Genomic DNA, 20,778 nt, shown 5'->3' with positions numbered 1-20,778 from the left:
CCATGGGAACAGTCCAGTCCGAACTACAAAAGCCATGTCCTTCCCAGAACGGAAACAAGCATCCGAGGACCGGCCCGGTTTCGAGGTAACACCTCTCATCAGCCCGGCTAGCTTGATTCCAGTGGTGTGGAGTGCCTGGGACTCACGTCTGAGCATCCCCAGTACACTTAGAGTGGTACCTGCAAACACAACAATGATGGACAGAATGTGGATCAATGACACACATTCACCCCAGTCCAAAGATCTGGGCCCAAATCCATCGTTTTTCCACTCCACACCACCCTGGGTTAGACAATGGCGATATGCAAATCAGCGCTGACCCTGTGCCCCATGGGAACAGTCCAGTCCGAACTACAAAAGCCATGTCCTTCCCAGAACGGAAACAAGCATCCGAGGACCGGCCCGGTTTCGAGGTAACACCTCTCATCAGCCCGGCTAGCTTGATTCCAGTGGTGTGGAGTGCCTGGGACTCACGTCTGAGCATCCCCAGTACACTTAGAGCGGTACCTGCAAACACAACAATGATGGACAGAATGTGGATCAATGTCACACATTCACCCCAGTCCAAAGATCTGGGCCCAAATCCATCGTTTTTCCACTCCACACCACCCTGGGTTAGACAATGGCGATATGCAAATCAGCGCTGACCCTGTGCCCCATGGGAACAGTCCATTCCGAACTACAAAAGCCATGTCCTTCCCAGAACGGAAACAAGCATCCGAGGACCGGCCCGGTTTCGAGGTAACACCTATCATCAGCCCGGCTAGCTTGATTCCAGTGGTGTGGAGTGCCTGGGACTCACGTCTGAGCATCCCCAGTACACTTAGAGCGGTACCTGCAAACACAACAATGATGGACAGAATGTGGATCAATGTCACACATTCACCCCAGTCCAAAGATCTGGGCCCAAATCCATCGTTTTTCCACTCCACACCACCCTGGGTTAGACAATGGCGATATGCAAATCAGCGCTGACCCTGTGCCCCATGGGAACAGTCCAGTCCGAACTACAAAAGCCATGTCCTTCCCAGAACGGAAACAAGCATCCGAGGACCGGCCCGGTTTCGAGGTAACACCTCTCATCAGCCCGGCTAGCTTGATTCCAGTGGTGTGGAGTGCCTGGGACTCCACACCACTGGAATCAAGCTAGCCGGGCTGAAGAGAGGTGTTACCTCGAAACCGGGCCGGTCCTCGGATGCTTGTTTCCGTTCTGGGAAGGACATGGCTTGTGTAGTTCGGACTGGACTGTTCCCATGGGGCACAGGGTCAGTGCTGATTTGCATATCGCCATTGTCTAATCCAGGGTGGTGTGGAGTGGAAAAACGATGGATTTGGGCCCAGATCTTTGGACTGGGGTGAATGTGTGACATTGAGCCACATTCTGTCCATCATTGTTGTGTTTGCAGTTACCGCTCTAAGTGTACTGGGGATGCTCAGACGTGAGTCCCAGGCACTCCACACCACTGAAATCAAGCTAGCCGGGCTGAAGAGAGGTGTTACCTCGAAACCGGGCCGGTCCTCGGATGCTTGTTTCCGTTCTGGGAAGGACATGGCTTGTGTAGTTCGGACTGGACTGTTCCCATGGGGCACAGGGTCAGTGCTGATTTGCATATCGCCATTGTCTAACCCAGGGTTGTGTGGAGTGGAAAAACGATGGATTTGGGCCCAGATCTTTGGACTGGGGTGAATGTGTGACATTGATCCACATTCTGTCCATCATTGTTGTGTTTGCAGTTACCGCTCTAAGTGTACTGGGGATGCTCAGACGTGAGTCCCAGGCACTCCACACCACTGGAATCAAGCTAGCCGGGCTGAAGAGAGGTGTTACCTCGAAACCGGGCCGGTCCTCGGATGCTTGTTTCCGTTCTGGGAAGGACATGGCTTGTGTAGTTCGGACTGGACTGTTCCCATGGGGCACAGGGTCAGTGCTGATTTGCATATCGCCATTGTCTAACCCAGGGTGGTGTGGAGTGGAAAAACGATGGATTTGGGTCCAGATCTTTGGACTGGGGTGAATGTGTGACATTGATCCACATTCTGTCCATCATTGTTGTGTTTGCAGTTACCGCTCTAAGTGTACTGGGGATGCTCAGACGTGAGTCCCAGGCACTCCCCACCACTGGACTCAAGCTAGCCGGGCTGAGGAGAGGTGTTACCTCGAAACCGGGCCGGTCCTCGGATGCTTGTTTCCGTTCTGGGAAGGACATGGCTTGTGTAGTTCGGACTGGACTGTTCCCATGGGGCACAGGGTCAGTGCTGATTTGCATATCGCCATTGTCTAACCCAGGGTGGTGTGGAGTGGAAAAACGATGGATTTGGGCCCAGATCTTTGGACTGGGGTGAATGTGTGACATTGATCCACATTCTGTCCATCATTGTTGTGTTTGCAGTTACCGCTCTAAGTGTACTGGGGATGCTCAGACGTGAGTCCCAGGCACTCCACACCACTGGAATCAAGCTAGCCGGGCTGAAGAGAGGTGTTACCTCGAAACCGGGCCGGTCCTCGGATGCTTGTTTCCGTTCTGGGAAGGACATGGCTTGTGTAGTTCGGACTGGACTGTTCCCATGGGGCACAGGGTCAGTGCTGATTTGCATATCGCCATTGTCTAACCCAGGGTGGTGTGGAGTGGAAAAACGATGGATTTGGGCCCAGATCTTTGGACTGGGGTGAATGTGTGACATTGATCCACATTCTGTCCATCATTGTTGTGTTTGCAGTTACCGCTCAACAATGGAGGTGCAGCCATTCGTTGGACCCCAGGAGGGGGTAGATTCCACGTGTGTAGTGGGTCGGCGGGGAGGAGGGACCGACCTGCCGGTGGTCCTGGACTTTACTGCCCTAACCCACAAAGTATGGACTGAGTAGTATCTTGGGGAAGCTGCCTGTGTTCAGGTACCCCGGTGGGCCGGTGCGGTATGCGGTGCCCTGGATGTCAAGTAACTGTTGGCTGTAGTGCGTTGGGGCCTGCCGGCGCAATGTGCGCAGCACAATGGGACATTGGTGACCGAGACGGGCCAGGTAAAATGTACGGCCAAGTTCTAGTGTACGGCCGAGTCTTAAAGTTAAAGTGTAAAGTTTAAATGTACGGCCAAGTTGTGTACGGTCGAGTTAAAGTTAAAGTGTAATCTTGTACCTAATTTCCTTACTGCCATTGACATGTGATGCAGCTAAAGTGTGATGCTGTGACTAATTGTTATATATCCAAGAAGGATACCTTTCTTTGGTAATGGTCTGTGGTAAATTGCCTAATTGCCTAGAGTAATGTGAATAAAAAGGCTACGCCGTGGACAACAGACCCTGATTCTGAGAGTTATTGGGCGTAGAGGGCGGTAAGGTGAAGGAATTTGGGGAGGAGGGAATGTCACGTTGTACGCATACTATGGACAGGCGCCCCCCGCGCCTAGGGGAGGAGCGCCCTTAGTTGCGCCACGGGGCTGAGCCTCCTCCGGGCCCCAGGACAAAAAGAAGGGGGTTGGTGGTGATGACTTTGTGACGTCAGGCATGGAGAAACGAAACCTACGGGAAACGAAACTTAACAAGTATTTAAGGCTGTGCCCCGGGGAGTTTCATTCTCTTTGTCCCCTTAGGCTGCAGCCTGAGCTTCAGGAGCGTCGTTGACCACCCACCCACCCGGCAGAAGAGCGTGGCTTCACGGAGGCGGAGCGCTGACAGTTAACAACAAAGAGGGATGCACAACAATGGAGGTGCAGCCATTCGTTGGACCCCAGGAGGGGGTAGATTCCACGTGTGTAGTGGGTCGGCGGGGAGGAGGGACCGACCTGCCGGTGGTCCTGGACTTTACTGCCCTAACCCACAAAGTATGGACTGAGTAGTATCTTGGGGAAGCTGCCTGTGTTCAGGTACCCCGGTGGGCCGGTGCGGGTATGCGGTGCCCTGGATGTCAAGTAACTGTTGGCTGTAGTGCGTTGGGGCCTGCCGGCGCAATGTGCACAGCACAATGGGACATTGGTGACCGAGACGGGCCAGGTAAAATGTACGGCCAAGTTCTAGTGTACGGCCGAGTCTTAAAGTTAAAGTGTAAAGTTTAAATGTACGGCCAAGTTGTGTACGGTCGAGTTAAAGTTAAAGTGTAATCTTGTACCTAATTTCCTTACTGCTATTGACATGTGATGCAGCTAAAGTGTGATGCTGTGAATAATTGTTATATATCCAAGAAGGATACCTTTCTTTGGTAATGGTCTGTGGTAAATTGCCTAATTGCCTAGAGTAATGTGAATAAAAAGGCTACGCCGTGGACAACAGACCCTGATTCTGAGAGTTTTTGGGCGTAGCGGGCGGTAAGGTGAAGGAATTCGGGGAGGAGGGAATGTCACGTTGTGCGCCTACTATATCTGGGTGCCTGTCCTACGGCAGGACAGGACTCCAAAGACTGCCTGCTGGCGTTACATTCGTTCCCGAACAGGGCCTACCGGATATCAACATTGCTGAAATTAATATGAACATGGCGTCCCCGATGTCTCTGAGCATCCCGCACTACCTTTTAAGCTGGCAGGATTTTCAGAAAGGGCTTGCGGGCGAATGTAAGGTGACTTCAGTGCCACAGTCACTCCTCATAAACCCTTCACTCTGCTGATGTCGTGTAAGTTTGCCGTGTTATGATGACCTGTGTATTTTTTCCAGCGTTGCTCACAATCCTTCAGAAGCTATCAGCGCGCGCTCTATGGAGCCTGGATGCGGCGCACACTTCCTTTCAGAATGGACAGGCTCGCGCATTGGCGCGCTGCTCCTCGGCGCTCTTCGGCGGAGAGGAAAGTATGTTTTCCAATTTCATTACCGCAGCCAAGGCGGTGCCTGCATTCAGACAGGAGATAGGATTTCCGGCCTCACCTGCTGTCTGCGCAGCTGAATGAGGCCAGCACATTAATGGAAAGTCCGATTTCATATAAAATTGATTAGCTCACAGTTCCACTTAAGTTAGAGCGTCGAGAAAGAGACAAAGAGAGAGAGCCGGAGACTCGGAGATGGAAATGTTTGCGGTGGACAGGATGAGCCATGGCAGAGCGGGAGGCAGTGTCTCTTAAGCTATTAAGGACCCGGATTCAATTGAGTTTAGAGGGTCTACTTCACAACAACTCACACGTTCCCTCTCGTCAAGCTAGATTGCAAAGTCACTTCAATTTGCAAAAAAAAAAGAACAAAGTTTCCTGATGTCGCCGCCTTCTACCCCCGAGCTCCGAAAGAGCTCTTATGCTCGGCTGCTCCTCCTATCAGTCTTGTCAAGACAGAGACTGGACATGTCTGACCTCTTCAAGACGAAACGCCCTTACACCCATCTAATGTCTGCCGCCAAGGAAAGACCAGTTATGGACGATTGATGGTGAGAAGCGATTCGGTCTACTCATGCCCCAGCTCCCTTACTGCAACTTTGTCTATGCTAAGGCACCAGAGAAAGCCATTCAGAAGCTCTGAAGGTTACAGAGTAAAGTGGGCAAATCTGTTCGACAATAATGAACTGAGCTCACGTGAGCATGACTTTGAAAGCATTCCACTGGCTCCCAGGGTGGACAAGGGATTGCATTCAAGCTACAGTGTAATATCTACAAAGCCTGCAAGAGAAAAGGTCCAAAATACACCCAAAAAGTTTGACTGTACTTCACTCCTCTATGCTATCTCACGTTGGGAACCTCTGAACTGATTTGTGAAGCCACATCCAATCGAAAAGGGTACGGAGTTGGAAACAAAGGGCTTCTGGACCTTTCACTGTGGAGTGATTGGACCCGTACTTTATGAAATGAACCCAGTCGTCCAGCCTGCCAGAAAACTATAAAGATACAACAACTTAAATGAAGCTTTATCCAGCCTTTAAACCACTTCTGGAGCCAGCTCTCCTGCAAGAAGGGCCCGCCCCCCTGAAACTGCACCCCTCCAGACATTAATTATAATGGGGTAACCCAGTGACCCTCAGAACCTGGGTCTTGAAGCTAAACAAAAATAGTGGTTCTGTCGGGGATACAACAATTTCTTTGCTTCAATGTACTTAGAACCTATTAAGCAGCAAAATTGAATGTATGGTACACAATGACACACAACACTGGATATAGTACCACATACCCCAAATTTCTCCACCGGCTGGTGAAGAAGGTTCGCATTCACTGCATAAGAATTCCTTGCCCAAAGAAAACCACACAAGGGTGTCGGCTGACACCCTTGCCAGAGGAACTACTGAATCCATATATCTGGCTTCCCACGTGCTTTCAGGCTGTCCTACACACATCCTGTCCTGATGAAGACCCGACACAGATGCTACCTAATCTGCACTACTTTATAGGGTCGAAACGTCGACGTTGTATATGTCAACCCGTCCATGCAAAGTCGCAGCACAAATAAGAAAAACGTCATTCTGTTCTGACTATTGTGTTTTAAAAGTGGACACACAAGAACATATGTATTGTTTATATGTATGAATACATGTCTATTTTTGTACAGCACGGTCATCACTTCCCACTACGAGTCACTGCACGCTTTATGTGTTCTTTATGCGATTTTGTCTCGGACAGCCCTTTATCTATTGACTAATTCATTCAAGGTATTTACTAAAGAGATACCTTTTGGTACTATATCCAGTGTTGTGTGTCATTGTGTACCATACATTCAATGTTGATGCTTAATAGGTTCTAAGTACATTGAAGCAAAGAAATTGTTGGATCCCCAACAGAACCACTATTTTTGTTTAGCACCCCTCCTGACAGCACGTAACCCAAGATGGAAGGTGCTGAAGCCTCCGCGCGCCTGCCTCTACAGCAGCTACACCGTGGATTATTTTTATTAATATTTTAAATGTAGAAAAAATGTATTTAATACACACATTTAGGTAAAGCTTTAAGTGGGATGAAAAAACTAGTGGGGGATCAAAGGGGCGTGGCCAATGTAATTAAGGGCGTGGCTTAAAACACTTAAGCTAAAAATCTGTGCTTAGCATAGTGTGCCACTCGACTTGTATTTTGCTGTTTTTGTTATTGCATCCAGATATATGATACAAGTGACATCATACCTACAACAAGTCAGGACTATTGGCTCTGTCAATGGTTGTTAGTTGCATAAGATAGATAAGCAGCAACTATGGCTTGTGTATAATATTGAGAAAGCTTCTGCATACAGCCCTGGTGACACCACGGCTATGTAACTGGTCCTGAGTTTCAAAACGAGATGGGAAACCCAGAGAGAGAATGACTCTCTTTAAAGGATTTCCCTCCCCTACAACGCTCATTTGGCATGACGTCTAGAGAAGTGAGCAGTGTGCGCAGCGCACATCGATGTGCCTGCTGTCACTGCAGTCAGGAAAAAAACAGACCGCCTGTACCAGGGCACAAAACAGAGCACGATAGAGAGCCTTTTCGAGGCCTCCTTTAAAAAACTGCCGGTGCCCAGCACCGGTGAGACCCACCCCACTTGAAGCCTTGCATATATGCCATATTTGTTGTAGGATGGAATTACAATTGTAACCCGGGATAGAGCGATATGCATAGAATAAATTTAAAACAAACATAATTATCATGTTCATTTTGGCGCAGATACAGTACTAAAATTAGGGAAAGGGAATTAGAAGAAAGCAGCCTAAAGCGCATACATGAGATGAATGAGATGAGATATGAAGCATAAGGCTGCAAACTTACCACTTCAGTCTAGCCGAAGACCCTGTTCCTTCTGCCCACAGACTGCCCCATACCTCAGTTTTTGGCGCTATCGACCGTGTCAATGCTGTACTCTTGCAAGGCAATATAGACACCATAGGATATTATACAAAGCAGACGCTTGTCTTGTTTCAAAGAGTGACAGTAAAACGGTTCAACTCTATCAAACGAGTGACCAGTTGCTACTGCATCACCAAGGGCATGGAATCGAATGTGACTAAATGACTGGAAAATTCCTGACTGTGAATTAACCCCTGAACATTACCATGTCAAGACTCTACAATTGAAAGGCTCTGTATGGGACTTCTCAAATAAATAAACTGTAACTTGTCCCAAACTAGGCAAACCATAATAAAATACAAGAACCGGTGAAATAGAAGAAGGATAGTTTACTTTATCAGGCAGGACATAAGACAGAATAATGTCGGATGAAGGTTAATGGCAAAAGCAAACTAACATATAGATTCATCAAAGTTCCGTTTTGCGAGTCTGTAATAGCGATTATTAAGGAATCGCTATTACAGACTCGCAAAACGGGATTCATGTCCAAATCGTAATTTATTTTGCGATTCCTACAGCTTCCTTATTTGCGATTAGCTAATTGCTCATTGCAAATAAGGAATAACTCCCCATTCATTCCTACGGGCCTACAGGCCCATAAGAATGAATGGGAAGACATATCAATGTGCGAATCGCTATTAGCGAATCGCATTTTGAGTTTGCGATTTCAAGGGTGCAGGGGTGTCCAAAGGATACCCTGTTGCACCCCTGAAATGATATTGGATGCTGCTGTTACGCACACACATGTCCCAAGGACATGTGTGTGTGTAACATACAATTTTGAAAAATGCACTTAAGTGCATTTTTCTAAGTTTCCGCTATTTACCACGAGGTTTGACTTCGCGGTAAATAGCGGCTAAAAATAGCGAATTTGCAATTTTTAAATGTTTCATGAATAGCATTTAAGGAATCTCTAATTGAGATTCCTTAAATGCGATCGCAATTTGAAAAATCGCTATTATTTGCGATTTTTCAAATTGCGAGTTCATGATCCATTGATGAATCTCAAATGCCATTTTTGTGGGCGCAAACGGCCGATTTTTGCGATTCGCATCGTTTGCGCTCGAAAAAATGCTTGATGAATCTACCTGAAAGACTTTAAAAGCAGTGAAGTACCACAAGTGGATCTAAAATGAAGGCTACAGAAGAATACTTTTGGCAGCTAAAATTGTTACATCTATTGCACTAGATTCTTGCAGATGAAAATATCCTGGCAAAAGAAATGGGTATGATGGGCAGTGTGAGAAGAACTTCTGCTAGGAGTAAAGTAACACATGTTTTGACTTACAAGCAGGTATAAAGTACGACTGATGGAAGTTTGCACAGGATGGTGGGTTTCTGGACTGGGAAATCACACGTGTATGGAGGGTTGTGGCTCCTCGTGGCTCTGTGAACATAGGAAGTAGCAAGAGAGGGGTTCCTTGCTAAATTGAGACAATAGGCCTGCAAGAGGAACGTATGGCTTGACTTTCATAGGTAGCCCACGTGGACGGTGGAGTGCTAGCCAGGGCTTGATCAACAGATCAGTAGGGGTTCATTTACAATGGAACACATATCCACAATGGCAGGTGGTGTGAGCTCTTCTTGATCAGCTGCCAATGAGCCCTTGCAAGCACAGTGACTCAAAGAAGATTCATTTTGTTTGGGGTCTTTGGTCTCTTGGTAGCCTCTCATTCAGGGCTGAAGTGGCAACCGTCGATACGTTTGCAATATCAGTTAACATTCCTCAAAAATGTAGCAAACAAGTTGAATGTTCCATAAGAGTGTTTGAGATGGAATTTTTGGAGAAATTCGAAGCAAGCAGTGCTTTTTTATAGATTTTCGAAATATATTCGGGAATGAGTAGGGGTGACCACCCTTTTATTTGTGTTTGCCAAATTGTGTGAAGTACCCACGTTTTTCCTTTTTATCACTCTTAACAGTGTTGCTGGCATAATGCAACGCAAATACATGTGCAGATAACACTTGTTACACAGATGGACTGTTCACGACTTTTATCACACAAAGGAATTAGGAAATTTCATTTTGGAAACATGGGGTGGACTACTTTCCTTCCTTTTGTTTTTTTTTAAACTGTTTTTATTGGGGTTTGCAGAAACAAAGCAACATAGCAGTACATGCCCCGGTAGAGGGGATTTCAGAGTTACACTTTAACAGGATACAATCTGCAGAAAACCAGTAACGAGCATGCAAAGCCTCAACTTCGGTCAGTCAGTTGCAGTTGTTTTGCGTGAGAGCCGGTGGGTCCATGGCGCCGGCGGGAAATGGCATAGATGTTTCACCAGAGCAGAGCTCCAGCTGTGGTTTTGCACTTATAAATTGGACTCATGTGGGGTTTTGATAGAGTAGGCAGTATGGTGGAGGAGGGCTGAGGGTGGGCCATGCCCAGATTAGGCGTAGATGAGTTCTTGCCAGAGTCATTGGCGGTCCCAAACATAGTCGCGGGGGTGGCATGTCATTCTGTGTAATCTTTCTAAATGGGTCAAGGAGATTATCCCATGCTGTGGAAAGTGAATACTGACGAAGGTGGCGGGCCTCCTCATAGTGGAGTGCTTCCCCTTCGGGTCTCCCCCACCTACACATTGCCCCATTCCAAACCGCCAACTGCGCCACTGATGCCACCCTCCAGGGTAGGGTCAGGGTTTTCTTTGCTAGTAAGAGGGCCATGCTGGCAAAGTGTGTCCTCAGCAAGTGACGTTTTCTGCATTTGAATATGCCCAAGGCACAGGCCTCCCATGAGTAAATGGTGAGTACTGAGTGCCAATAGATGGAGAGGGCCGGACACGACCATAAAGGGCTGTAAGTCGGCTATAGCTGAGTGGCAGCAGGGACACCGCAATTGTGCAGTGGGGAAGTACCTGTTGAGCTACTCCAGGGTCAGGTAAGCTCGGTGGAGGATGGAACATGAATGTTTTTGATTTGCATTCTGAGATACCCGCTGGGGGAACTCCAGGGCGTGCTCCTATTCCTTGTCGGGTAATGCCCTCCTGAAGGTATCTTCTCATTTGCCTCACAGAGTAGTCAATGGGAACCTAATGTGTTCTCGTATTCCCTTGTACATCCATGTAATCAGGCATCCGGCCCCATGTGTAGTAGAGTCTGTATGACATTATGTATCTGAGGTTCCTCACCATGTGTGGACCAGAGGATCTGGCATATGCTGCGTATTTGTCTGTAGGTGAGAAACTGGCCTGGCGGCCCAGCATGATCAGAAATAAGTTGGTCGAAGGTGAGGAGGTGACTGTTGGCAAATAGGTCGCCGACCGTGTTCAAAGACCCCCGTGCCAGCACCTCAGGTCTGTAGCTGAGTAGAAACTGGGGGAAAATGAGGGGGCCGTGCAGGGGGAACGCCGGGGATATGAAAGGATTGGTATGTAGAGAGATGAACCCTGGCCATACACCTACGAGTCACCTACAACTGCAGGGACCATGGGGATGGGTGTGCTATCCTGGGGAAAGGAAAGCCTCTGATAATGGCCGGTGCGATGGTACCAGACCCATGGTACGCTTCTTCCAAATTTGGCCCACCAGTCAGCACGACACCCGCTGCAGCGGAGCTGCCAAGTAGTATGCCTCTAAAGAAGGGGCTCCAAGGCCACTATTGCCAACTGGCAGCTGCAATTTTTTCAGTGCAATTCAGTGGTGTTTGTCTCTCCATATGAGCTCTCTCAAGAGGGTCCCGTTAGACCAAGGGGAAATAATGGGGAGGTGTGCAAAGCAGGCCCGGTTCCAGGAATTTTTATTTGGGTGGGCCAAGGGTGCATTTGGGTGGGCCACTGCGGGCTCGATTTGTCACATATATGTCTAGTCAGGCCTGCTTCAGGGCCCTCCTTTATCTATTCTTAGTCTTACAAGGCCCAGTCAAACTCACTTTTTCCCAAAACTCTTTCTAAATGTAATCACTCTCAAAAAGAGTTTTTTCCATGTAATGTCCCTTTGATGGGAAGAGGAGGTTTCTGAGGTGGGAGTATCAGGCAAGTGACACTTCTTGGGCTCCCTTGGTGCGAGCCTTCAGGGAGAATCCCTCTTCATTAATACATGCACCTGACCCCGGACTCTGCAACGCGCTCCTTTACAGGCTTGATTATCCACTACTCCTCTCCAGTGCACCTTATCTCACAGATGACCTTGGGCCCTAGCCCCATATCAGGCACCTTCGGGCTCCACTTTCATTTTTCCTGGTAAAAACATTAGTAAAATCACCTTCAAACTTAAAACATTGAATATAGTAGTAAATATAATTAGCATGCACTTTAAAGTATGTTCCACGGTAGCCCTTGTGACCCAACTGCTAATTAAATAAACAAAAACAAAAAGGCTGGCTTCAGCGCTGATGCGAAAGTCTTTTTTGGTGCCGCACCAATAACCTCTTTCTCCGTAAATACCTTTACTCCCCCCTTCCAACAGTGCCCCTCATCTCCCCATAGCCCCTCCCCCTATTGACCTCCTCCTCGGATTCCCTCACTGCCACCCTCAACCAGTGCCCCTCCTCTCTCCCTAACTGCCCCCTCCACCCATGACCTCTTCTTCGGATTCCCTCACTACCACACTCCACCAGTGCCCCTCATCCTGCCTTAGCCCCTACCACTACCGCACTGTTTTGTGCGCTGGTCACAGGTAGTCAGTTTTTTTCCGAACTGCAGTGACAGCAGTCTGCTGTCACTGCAGTCCAGAAAAAAGTGCCAGGGCACAAAACAGAGCCCAATAGAGAACCGTTTCGAGACAGCAGGCACATCGGTGTACCCTGCTCACACTACTCACAAGTGAAAAGTTACGGCATGACGTCATGCCAGGTGAGCAATGTAGGGGTAAGGGAAATCCTTTAAAGAGAGTCATTTTCTGTCTGGATTTCCCTTCTCTTTTTAAAACTCAGGAGCAGCAACATTGTTGTGATGTCACCAGTGCTTTAAGTGGAAGCTTTTGCAATATTATATACAAGCCATAGTTTCTGTTATTTATCTTATGCAACTAAGAACCATTGACAAAGACAATAGTCCTGACTTGTAGGTATGATGTTACTTGTTGTATCATATACCTGGAAGCAATGACAGAAACAGCAAAATACAAGTCGGGCCGCACACTGCTAAACACAGATTTTTAATGTACTGTTTTTAAGCCAAACCCTCAATTACATTGGCCACGCCCCTTTGAGAGACCCCCCCAGTTTTTTTATCCCACTTAAAGCCCTGGATCTAGCCACATAAAATACAGTTCATCAGCATTGAAAAACTACTAACAGACAAATGATTGCTCTCTGGCAGGATCATTAAACACCAGCGTTATCTGGGCATTTTGTATTGTTATTGTTGTCCTGCATCCGCTATGATAATGATAAAAACTGTTTAAATGAAGCACACACGAAGTATGTGTCCTGCTGGGCCTGTGCAGATTTTAAAAAGAAAAAAATTTAGTAACACATTCTCTTACCTCCTCCATTAGTCAAACTTTGTGTCACAGCCTGATGTGATAAGCCACTGCAGGGGTCAGGAAAGGTGAATAGAAATAAACAAACTTCTTTTCTCCTGTGCTACATAGAAAAAGAAATATACACGCAGCAGAACTGTAGGCAAAGGTTACCAAAGGTTACCATTGTCAAAGAAAGGATTTGTCACCTTTCGCCATGCAGAGAGGAAGGGGTGAAAAAATAAACAAAGCCTTGTTAATATGTAAATGGACTTGTAAAGACATGTGAAATACCCTGGTGCGGCTGCCATCATCTCTAAAACTGTCTGTTTGTGTGTGCCCGAATAGCTCTGTCGGCCTGGGCTGACACACATGACGGGGGAGGGTTGAAGCACTTTGATCCCAATGGCGTTGCCCACCTGCCTTCAAGCCCTCACTGCGAGGGCCAAGGATCCTGTTTGGGTTGGCCAGGCTCATGTTTGGGTGGGCCTGGCCCACCCGGCCCACCCGCTAGAACCGGGCCTGGTGCAAAGTAGTAGAGGAGCTAGGGTAGGATTACCATTTTCAACGGGGCTATTTTCCCCTTTGCGGCTCATGCTTCCAGAACTGCACTTGCAGTTTCGGTGAGGGCAGGGCTTTTCTCAGGTTGCCGTCAAATAGGTCATCCAGTGAATGGTAGAGAAGCACTATGAGGTGTCAGACTGTGGTTTCCTGTCAGCTTATCAGGATACCCCTGAGTTGTACCCCCATAGGGGTGATCCCGGAGTGCAACAGGTGTGCTCATGACTTAGCTCAGTGGACGTGGATATCTGCTGCCCACGGGAATACGTCGAGTGTGACGTGTGTGGAGGAGAGATCGGAACGAATGTCCTGAAGATAGAGAATTAAATCGTCAGCATACAGGGGCACTGCATGCATCCCATCCTCTAGAGGGATCTACCAGTGTTGTACCACCATGTGGAGGTGGATGACGGGGGGCTCCATTGCAATCAGACTACTTTCCCTCCTTGCCTTCAAACTTTTCACTTCATCCTTAAGAAGTGTAAAAACATGCTTAACAGACCTGATTTTACTGCAGTACCCGAGAAGCACATCACATCAGGACTGCTCATCTTGACAAGGTTTGTGCCATTGAACCTCGACTGCTGACCTGTTATCAAGGCTACTGCGCGTGTGCTAGTGAGTGCTGCAGATGTGCCAGCTGTTGTTGCTCATTCCCAAGTGGACCAAATACTCATGGGTTGCTGCTGTGTGTGCCCTCCAATGTGTTTGGAACTGTTACACCTGCACCAGAGGTTGGTGCTTAACTGATGAGCATCTCACAGTAGTCTAGTCACCCAATCTCGAGCTACCAGCTTCTTACGAATCTTCTCAGTCATTTCCCTAAATTGACAGATTTAAGCTTTCCTTGTTTTGTTCTGTAATGTGAGAAATTTATAAAATTAACATGCTTTTGCTTTGGCTCCTGATCACGTCTCCTGTCTTTAATTTTATAAATGCATTACACCAACACAATAATTGGAAAAGTTGTTAACTTTATTTTATTGCTTTAAAGCAGAGGTCTTCAAACTTTTTGATGCCGAGACCCCCTTGTAAAACCTTTTTAGGCATAAGGACCCCCTTCCGACAAAAGATTCTAGAAACTGGTACTCCTCATCATAAACAACTATCGACAACCATAAATGCGCCTGTTAGACCTCATCACATCCATCCATCCATCATTCATCCACCCACACTTCCACACATCCATCCACCCTTTCATCCTTCCATCCATACATCCATCCTTTACCTATCCACCCGTCCATCCACACACCCACCTTTTCACACATGTATCCATCCATCCATCATTCATCCATGCAACCTTTTATCCATCCATACATCCATCATCCATCCACCCTTTCATCCTTCCATCCATACATCCATCCTTTACCTATCCACCCGTCCATCCATCCATCATTCTTCCACCCACCTTTTCACACATCCATCCATGCAACCTTTTATCCATCCACCCATACATCCATCCTTCATCCATCCACCCTTTCATCCTTCCATCCATACATCCATCCTTCATCCATCCTCCCTTTCATTATTCCACCCATATATCCATCCACCCTTTCATCCATACATCCATCCTTCATCCACCCACCCTTTCATCCATCCATCCATCCATCCATCATCCATCCACCCTTTCATCCTTCCATCCATACATCCATCCTTTACCTATCCACCCGTCCATCCATCCACCCATCATTCTTCCACCCACCTTTTCACACATCCATCCATGCAACCTTTTATCCATCCATCCATCCATATATCCATCCTTCATCCATCCACCCTTTCATCCATACATCCATCCTTCATCCATCCAACCTTTCATTAATCCATCCACCCTTTCATGAATCCATCCACCCTTTCATTATTCCATCCATATATCCATCCACCCTTTCATCTATACATCCATCCTTCACCCACCCACCCTTTCATCCATCCATCCACCCACCCATCCATCATTCATCCCCCACCTTTTCACACATCCATCATTCATCCATCCATCCACACTTTCATCCTTCCATCCATCCTTCATCCATCCACCCTTACATCCATCCATTCACCCATCACTCATCCACCCACCTTTTCACAAATCCATCCATCATTCATCCATGCAACCTTTTATCCATCCATACATCCATCCCTCATCCATCTACCCTTTCATCCTTCCATCCACCCTTTCATCCATCCTCCATCCACCCACCTTTTCACACATCCATCCTTCATCCATCCATCCACCCTTTCATCTTTACATCCATCCACTCATCATTCATCCACCCACCTTTTCACACATCCGTCCACCCTTTCATCCTTCCATCCGTCCATCCATACAGCCATCCACCCTTTCATCCATCCATCCATACATCCTTCATCTGTCCACCCTTTCATCCATCCATCCACCCATCATTCATTCACCCACCTTGTCTGTGCCTCTCTCATGGGGGGTCAGTATCTCTCTGCTTCGTCTTCCTCTCTCATGGGAGGGCATCTCTGTGCCTCCCTGCTTGAGGGGGGGGGTGGCAGCCGGCTGTGAAAACATCTCACCATGAAGAACAGACTCTCAGCTACATTTCTCCTGCACAGGCGCCAGGTATGAGGGCTCGTGGGACTTGAACCAATGATATGATTGTAATGTCCTTCTGCTGTTTACTGTGTATTTGTAAAGCGCTCTGATACCTACGGGTTAAACTAGCGCTATATAAAACGTTAAAAGTAAAAATAAACCCACAGCTAAGTCCATTGAACTCAAAGGGCTTCAGCCTCCTCCCCCATCCCCCCCCCCCCCCCCAGCTCCTGTATGTCAGCCTGGCTGAAACAGCTTGGACACACACAAAGGCACACCAGAGTACTATCACAGGTCTTTAAAAGACCTTTACTTGTTAACGAGGCTTTGATGTTTTTCACACCTCGGTGAGAATTAGGCGGCCTCCGCCTTGAGCACCCTCGATCAGCCCGACGCCAGGAACTGCACTCTGGCAGAATCTGCGACCCCCTTCCCAGGACTCCACGACCCCCCTGGGGGTCGCGCCCCACAGATTGAAGACCTCTGCTTTAAAGTGTTAGTACAACTAGTGGACGCTTCAGAGCGCTGGTTGAGCTGAGTGGAAGGAGATAATTGGCAGAATTGATTCAAGGCCAAATGATTGAGAATAGCGAGTCTGTTTCACCAAGTGGTTGGTAGAAAGAAGCTTTAAAATAATGTTCACGTTTGGTTTACATTAATGAAGTTATTCTAGTTAATTGTTGTATGAGCAGCTTACTTGAGATTTATTCATGATTCGCCCTATGAGTTGTGGTTGTGCACTGGTACATGCTTGTAGATGTGGGGTATTATCCCAGAGAATTTATATTGTATTGCAGCATTTATATAGAGATTACTACCTCTTTCCGGGGCAGTGAAGCGCTTGCCTACATGGGTTCTATGACACAATATCGAGGATAACATTATCATGACACCAGAATATTGTGTCAAATAATTGTCTTTAAAAATATCGAGTTTAATACTTTTCATGTAAACTACCAAAATATTGAGTCAAGAATATTTTATATATGTATATTACCCAATGACGGTCGGTATCGTCCAAAACACGTGGGTGGGAGTTTGCACAAATAAAACCACGTTTTGCAACTGAGCTTGTTGAATGCGTTTTAACTCCGCACATGGAGCTGGTCTTGATGAATATTGACACACAAGTGTGATGGAGCACAGGCATTTCCATAGGAATTTTTTTCTGGTTTGTTTATAACTTTGGCGCTGTTTGACAAATCTGGACAAAACTTTCCAGAAAAAGCCTTATCCACCACAGCTCCTTCATGGAAAGTTTTGGGATGATCCATCAAAAGGGGACCGAGAAAAAGGGGTGGTCCCAAAACGTATTTTCCCCATTTATTTGTCCATAGGAAAATTAGACACAGATACAGACAAAAATGGCTGAACGGAATTTCACCAAATTTGGCAGAAAGCTAGATCTTCATACAGAAAGCATGCTATTTGCGATTTGGTATAAATCCATTCAGTAGTTTTTGAGCAGTTAGGCTGAAAATCTATAGATAATTCACGTTGCAGAGAATCTGCGGAGCCGACAGATCTCTAGGTAAGATCAGATTACCTGCCGCCACATCAACCAAGATGTGATGGCAGTCATTTTAGGACTAAGGAGCCAAGCACCCTGTCCTGAATTTTAAAAACAAAAAAAACATATAGGGGGCAGGGTAGGGATCCCTTTGAGCCTAGGCTTAGTAGCGGGGTCTTGCAAATCTACAGCAGCGAGAAAAAAGTGGGCTCCTGCCATTTTAAAAATTAGCCCCCTAGGGTGCTCCAGGGCTCAGCGATGCTACTATTTATGGATAAGGGGGAACGCAGACCCCATCCAACTGTCGTATTGCAATTAAATCACTAAGGAGCTGTACTTACCCCTAGCTCACCCAATTCGTAATGATCAAATAATCAGTCAGTGGGCAGTGAAGAAAGTTCAATAGATTATTAAGCAAAGTACTCTATAGAGGAGCCTCTCCCAACCTCATGCCCCGAGGTGCGCAGAGAGGACCACTGGCTTACAGTCAAAACAGGTCATATATACTTTTCGAATACACATGCAATCCCCTTAGATGGAAAATTACAGGAGGCTTCTTGGGGCCTCAAGGAAAGACCATATTAGGCACACAGAATTGGCTCAGAATAACTCTATTCATTATAGTAAGGTCAAAGAGGTAGACTCCCCTCGCCCGGCACTCGGGAGTACAGGAACGGCGCCTTCAGGAATATGCTTTATTGCATTCAAACCCAGATGTAACCTTGGGCCTTCAGACAGAGGGAAAGACAGTCCACCTTCAGCTGCTCCTCTATAACTCAGAGAGAAGGAGTTCTGTCGGTTGAGAGGGAGAACACGTGACTTCAGCTCAAGACAGGACAGGGCCAACAAAATGGCATCTACATGGCTTTTTGGCCTAATTCACTAAGCATTAGGAAAACACTAAAACACTCATGTTTGGATAGAGGGAAGCATATAAAACGATACACGTATATAACATATATCAAGGAATATATAGGTACATCATGCTAACAACTATATAACTAGGTCTAATGCTGAAGACTGAGAAAGAAAACGAGCTTTTGTCCTTCACCAATTCTTTCTCAGTCCCCAGGGACTAGGGGTGGATGAAATAGGAGGAATTTAGTAATTTCTTATTGCTCATATCTTATACTAATTTAAACATAGAAGTACAGCTCCCTCTGCTGGCCCTGTTTAAAAACCACTGACTGCACTGCTCTGCATACTCCTCTGCACTCTTACATACTCAGAGTATATAAGGATTATATACTCTGAGTATGTAAGGGGGCCAAGGAGTATGCACAGCAGTGCTAAACACCAAATGCACTTACAGTACATATCTCTCATCACCCTTACATACTCAACAGTAATCATTGCAGAGTATGCAAGGGTGCTGAGGGGTATGCACTGTATTTGCATTTGGTATTTGGCAGCACTATTTCTGAGCACAAAATGCATCCTTACATCCATTTTGGACGTGAGGATTCATTGTATGCTAAGAAAATAGCGCCAAATGCCTGCTCCACCTGGTCGCAGTATTCCACAGAATCTTGTGGAGTTTTAATGCAATTCCACAAAATTCAGAGGAAATCAAATTCCACCAATTCCGTCCACCCCCACCAGGAACCCCCATCCCCTGGGGCTACATTTTATTAAAATGTAGCCCCAGGGGATGGCTAAATACCTCAGATATTATATCCCTTATGACATGTTCTGTGACATCATTGATAACATAACTGCAACATCTGATAGTACATCATTGATAACAACACTGTGCATGTCAGAGGTGTGAGTTACAGTTATTTTAGGGCACGAGTTATACTTACTGAGAAAACTATAATTGGTGAATTTCAATGGTTTTGTTAGTTTAAAATAGCATGTTTAAACAGACATTTTCACTTAACTCTAACGTCCCTTTAACCCTTGTTTTTTTTAATGAATCTCAAAAGTTTTTTTAATGTAAAGTGACAAATTATATATATGTTGAAGGCCACATTTGAAATGCATTTGTCTCTTGTCTGCACTGTTGGTGTATTTATCTAAATAAAAAAGACTTACAAGTTTGTTGATGCCTGGCTGTGCTGCTTTTCCTTGGCCTCGGATCATTGGGAGGTCAGTTTAGAATGTAATTATATATATATATATATATATATATATATATATATATATATATATATGGACAAAGCTTCGCCTCAAATTATCCAGTTCTCATTCTCAACAGGATTAAAACGAAGAGTAGAACCCAGTTTAGTGCCAGAACAAAAGGTGCCTTTATTTGTGCAAAATTCTGCTCAGCATGCCGCCACTCTATATATATATATATATATATATATATATATATATATATATATATATATATACCACAGACACAGGTTGCCCATTTAGAGGAGCCCACACAAGGAAAGTGTAGCTTGAATATTTTTTAATGAAAGCCGCACCACAGGAATTTGTCAGTCCAAAACAGCACGATTTTGTTGTACCACACTCCTGAGGCGGAAAGCCGGGAGGTAGCTCATTTTAAAAATTGTTGTTTTTCTTATTCTTTGTGTTTTAAAGCTCACTTCCCCCTCATATCCTCACGCTTCTGAAAAGCGGACTCAGCGCTGTTTGTAATTAGGCGTGGAACGCTTCTCCAGCGCCTCGCTCAGCCCGCATGCCACGCCCCCTTCGGAGGCCACGCCCACCGCCCATCACTACAAAGGGACGCTGAATACGAGCGCCGCCATTTGTTGTACCACACTCCTGAGGCGGAAAGCCGGGAGGTAGCTCATTTTAAAAATTGTTGTTTTTCTTATTCTTTGTCTTTTAAAGCTCACTTACCCCCTCATATCCTCACGCTTCTGAAAAGCGGACTCAGCGCTGTTTGTAACCAGGCGTGGAACGCTTCTCCAGCGCCTCGCTCAGCCCGCAGGCCACGCCCCCTTCGGAGGCCACGCCCACCGCCCATCACTACAAAGGGACGCTGAATACGAGCGCTGCCATTTGTTGTACCACACTCCTGAGGCGGAAAGCCGGGAGGTAGCTCATTTTAAAAATTGTTGTTTTTCTTATTCTTTGTGTT

The sequence above is a fragment of the Lissotriton helveticus genome, chromosome 7, assembly GCF_964261635.1.
Source record: "Lissotriton helveticus chromosome 7, aLisHel1.1, whole genome shotgun sequence".
Classification (NCBI taxonomy): domain Eukaryota; kingdom Metazoa; phylum Chordata; class Amphibia; order Caudata; family Salamandridae; genus Lissotriton; species Lissotriton helveticus.
This window is presented reverse-complemented; position numbering follows the sequence as displayed.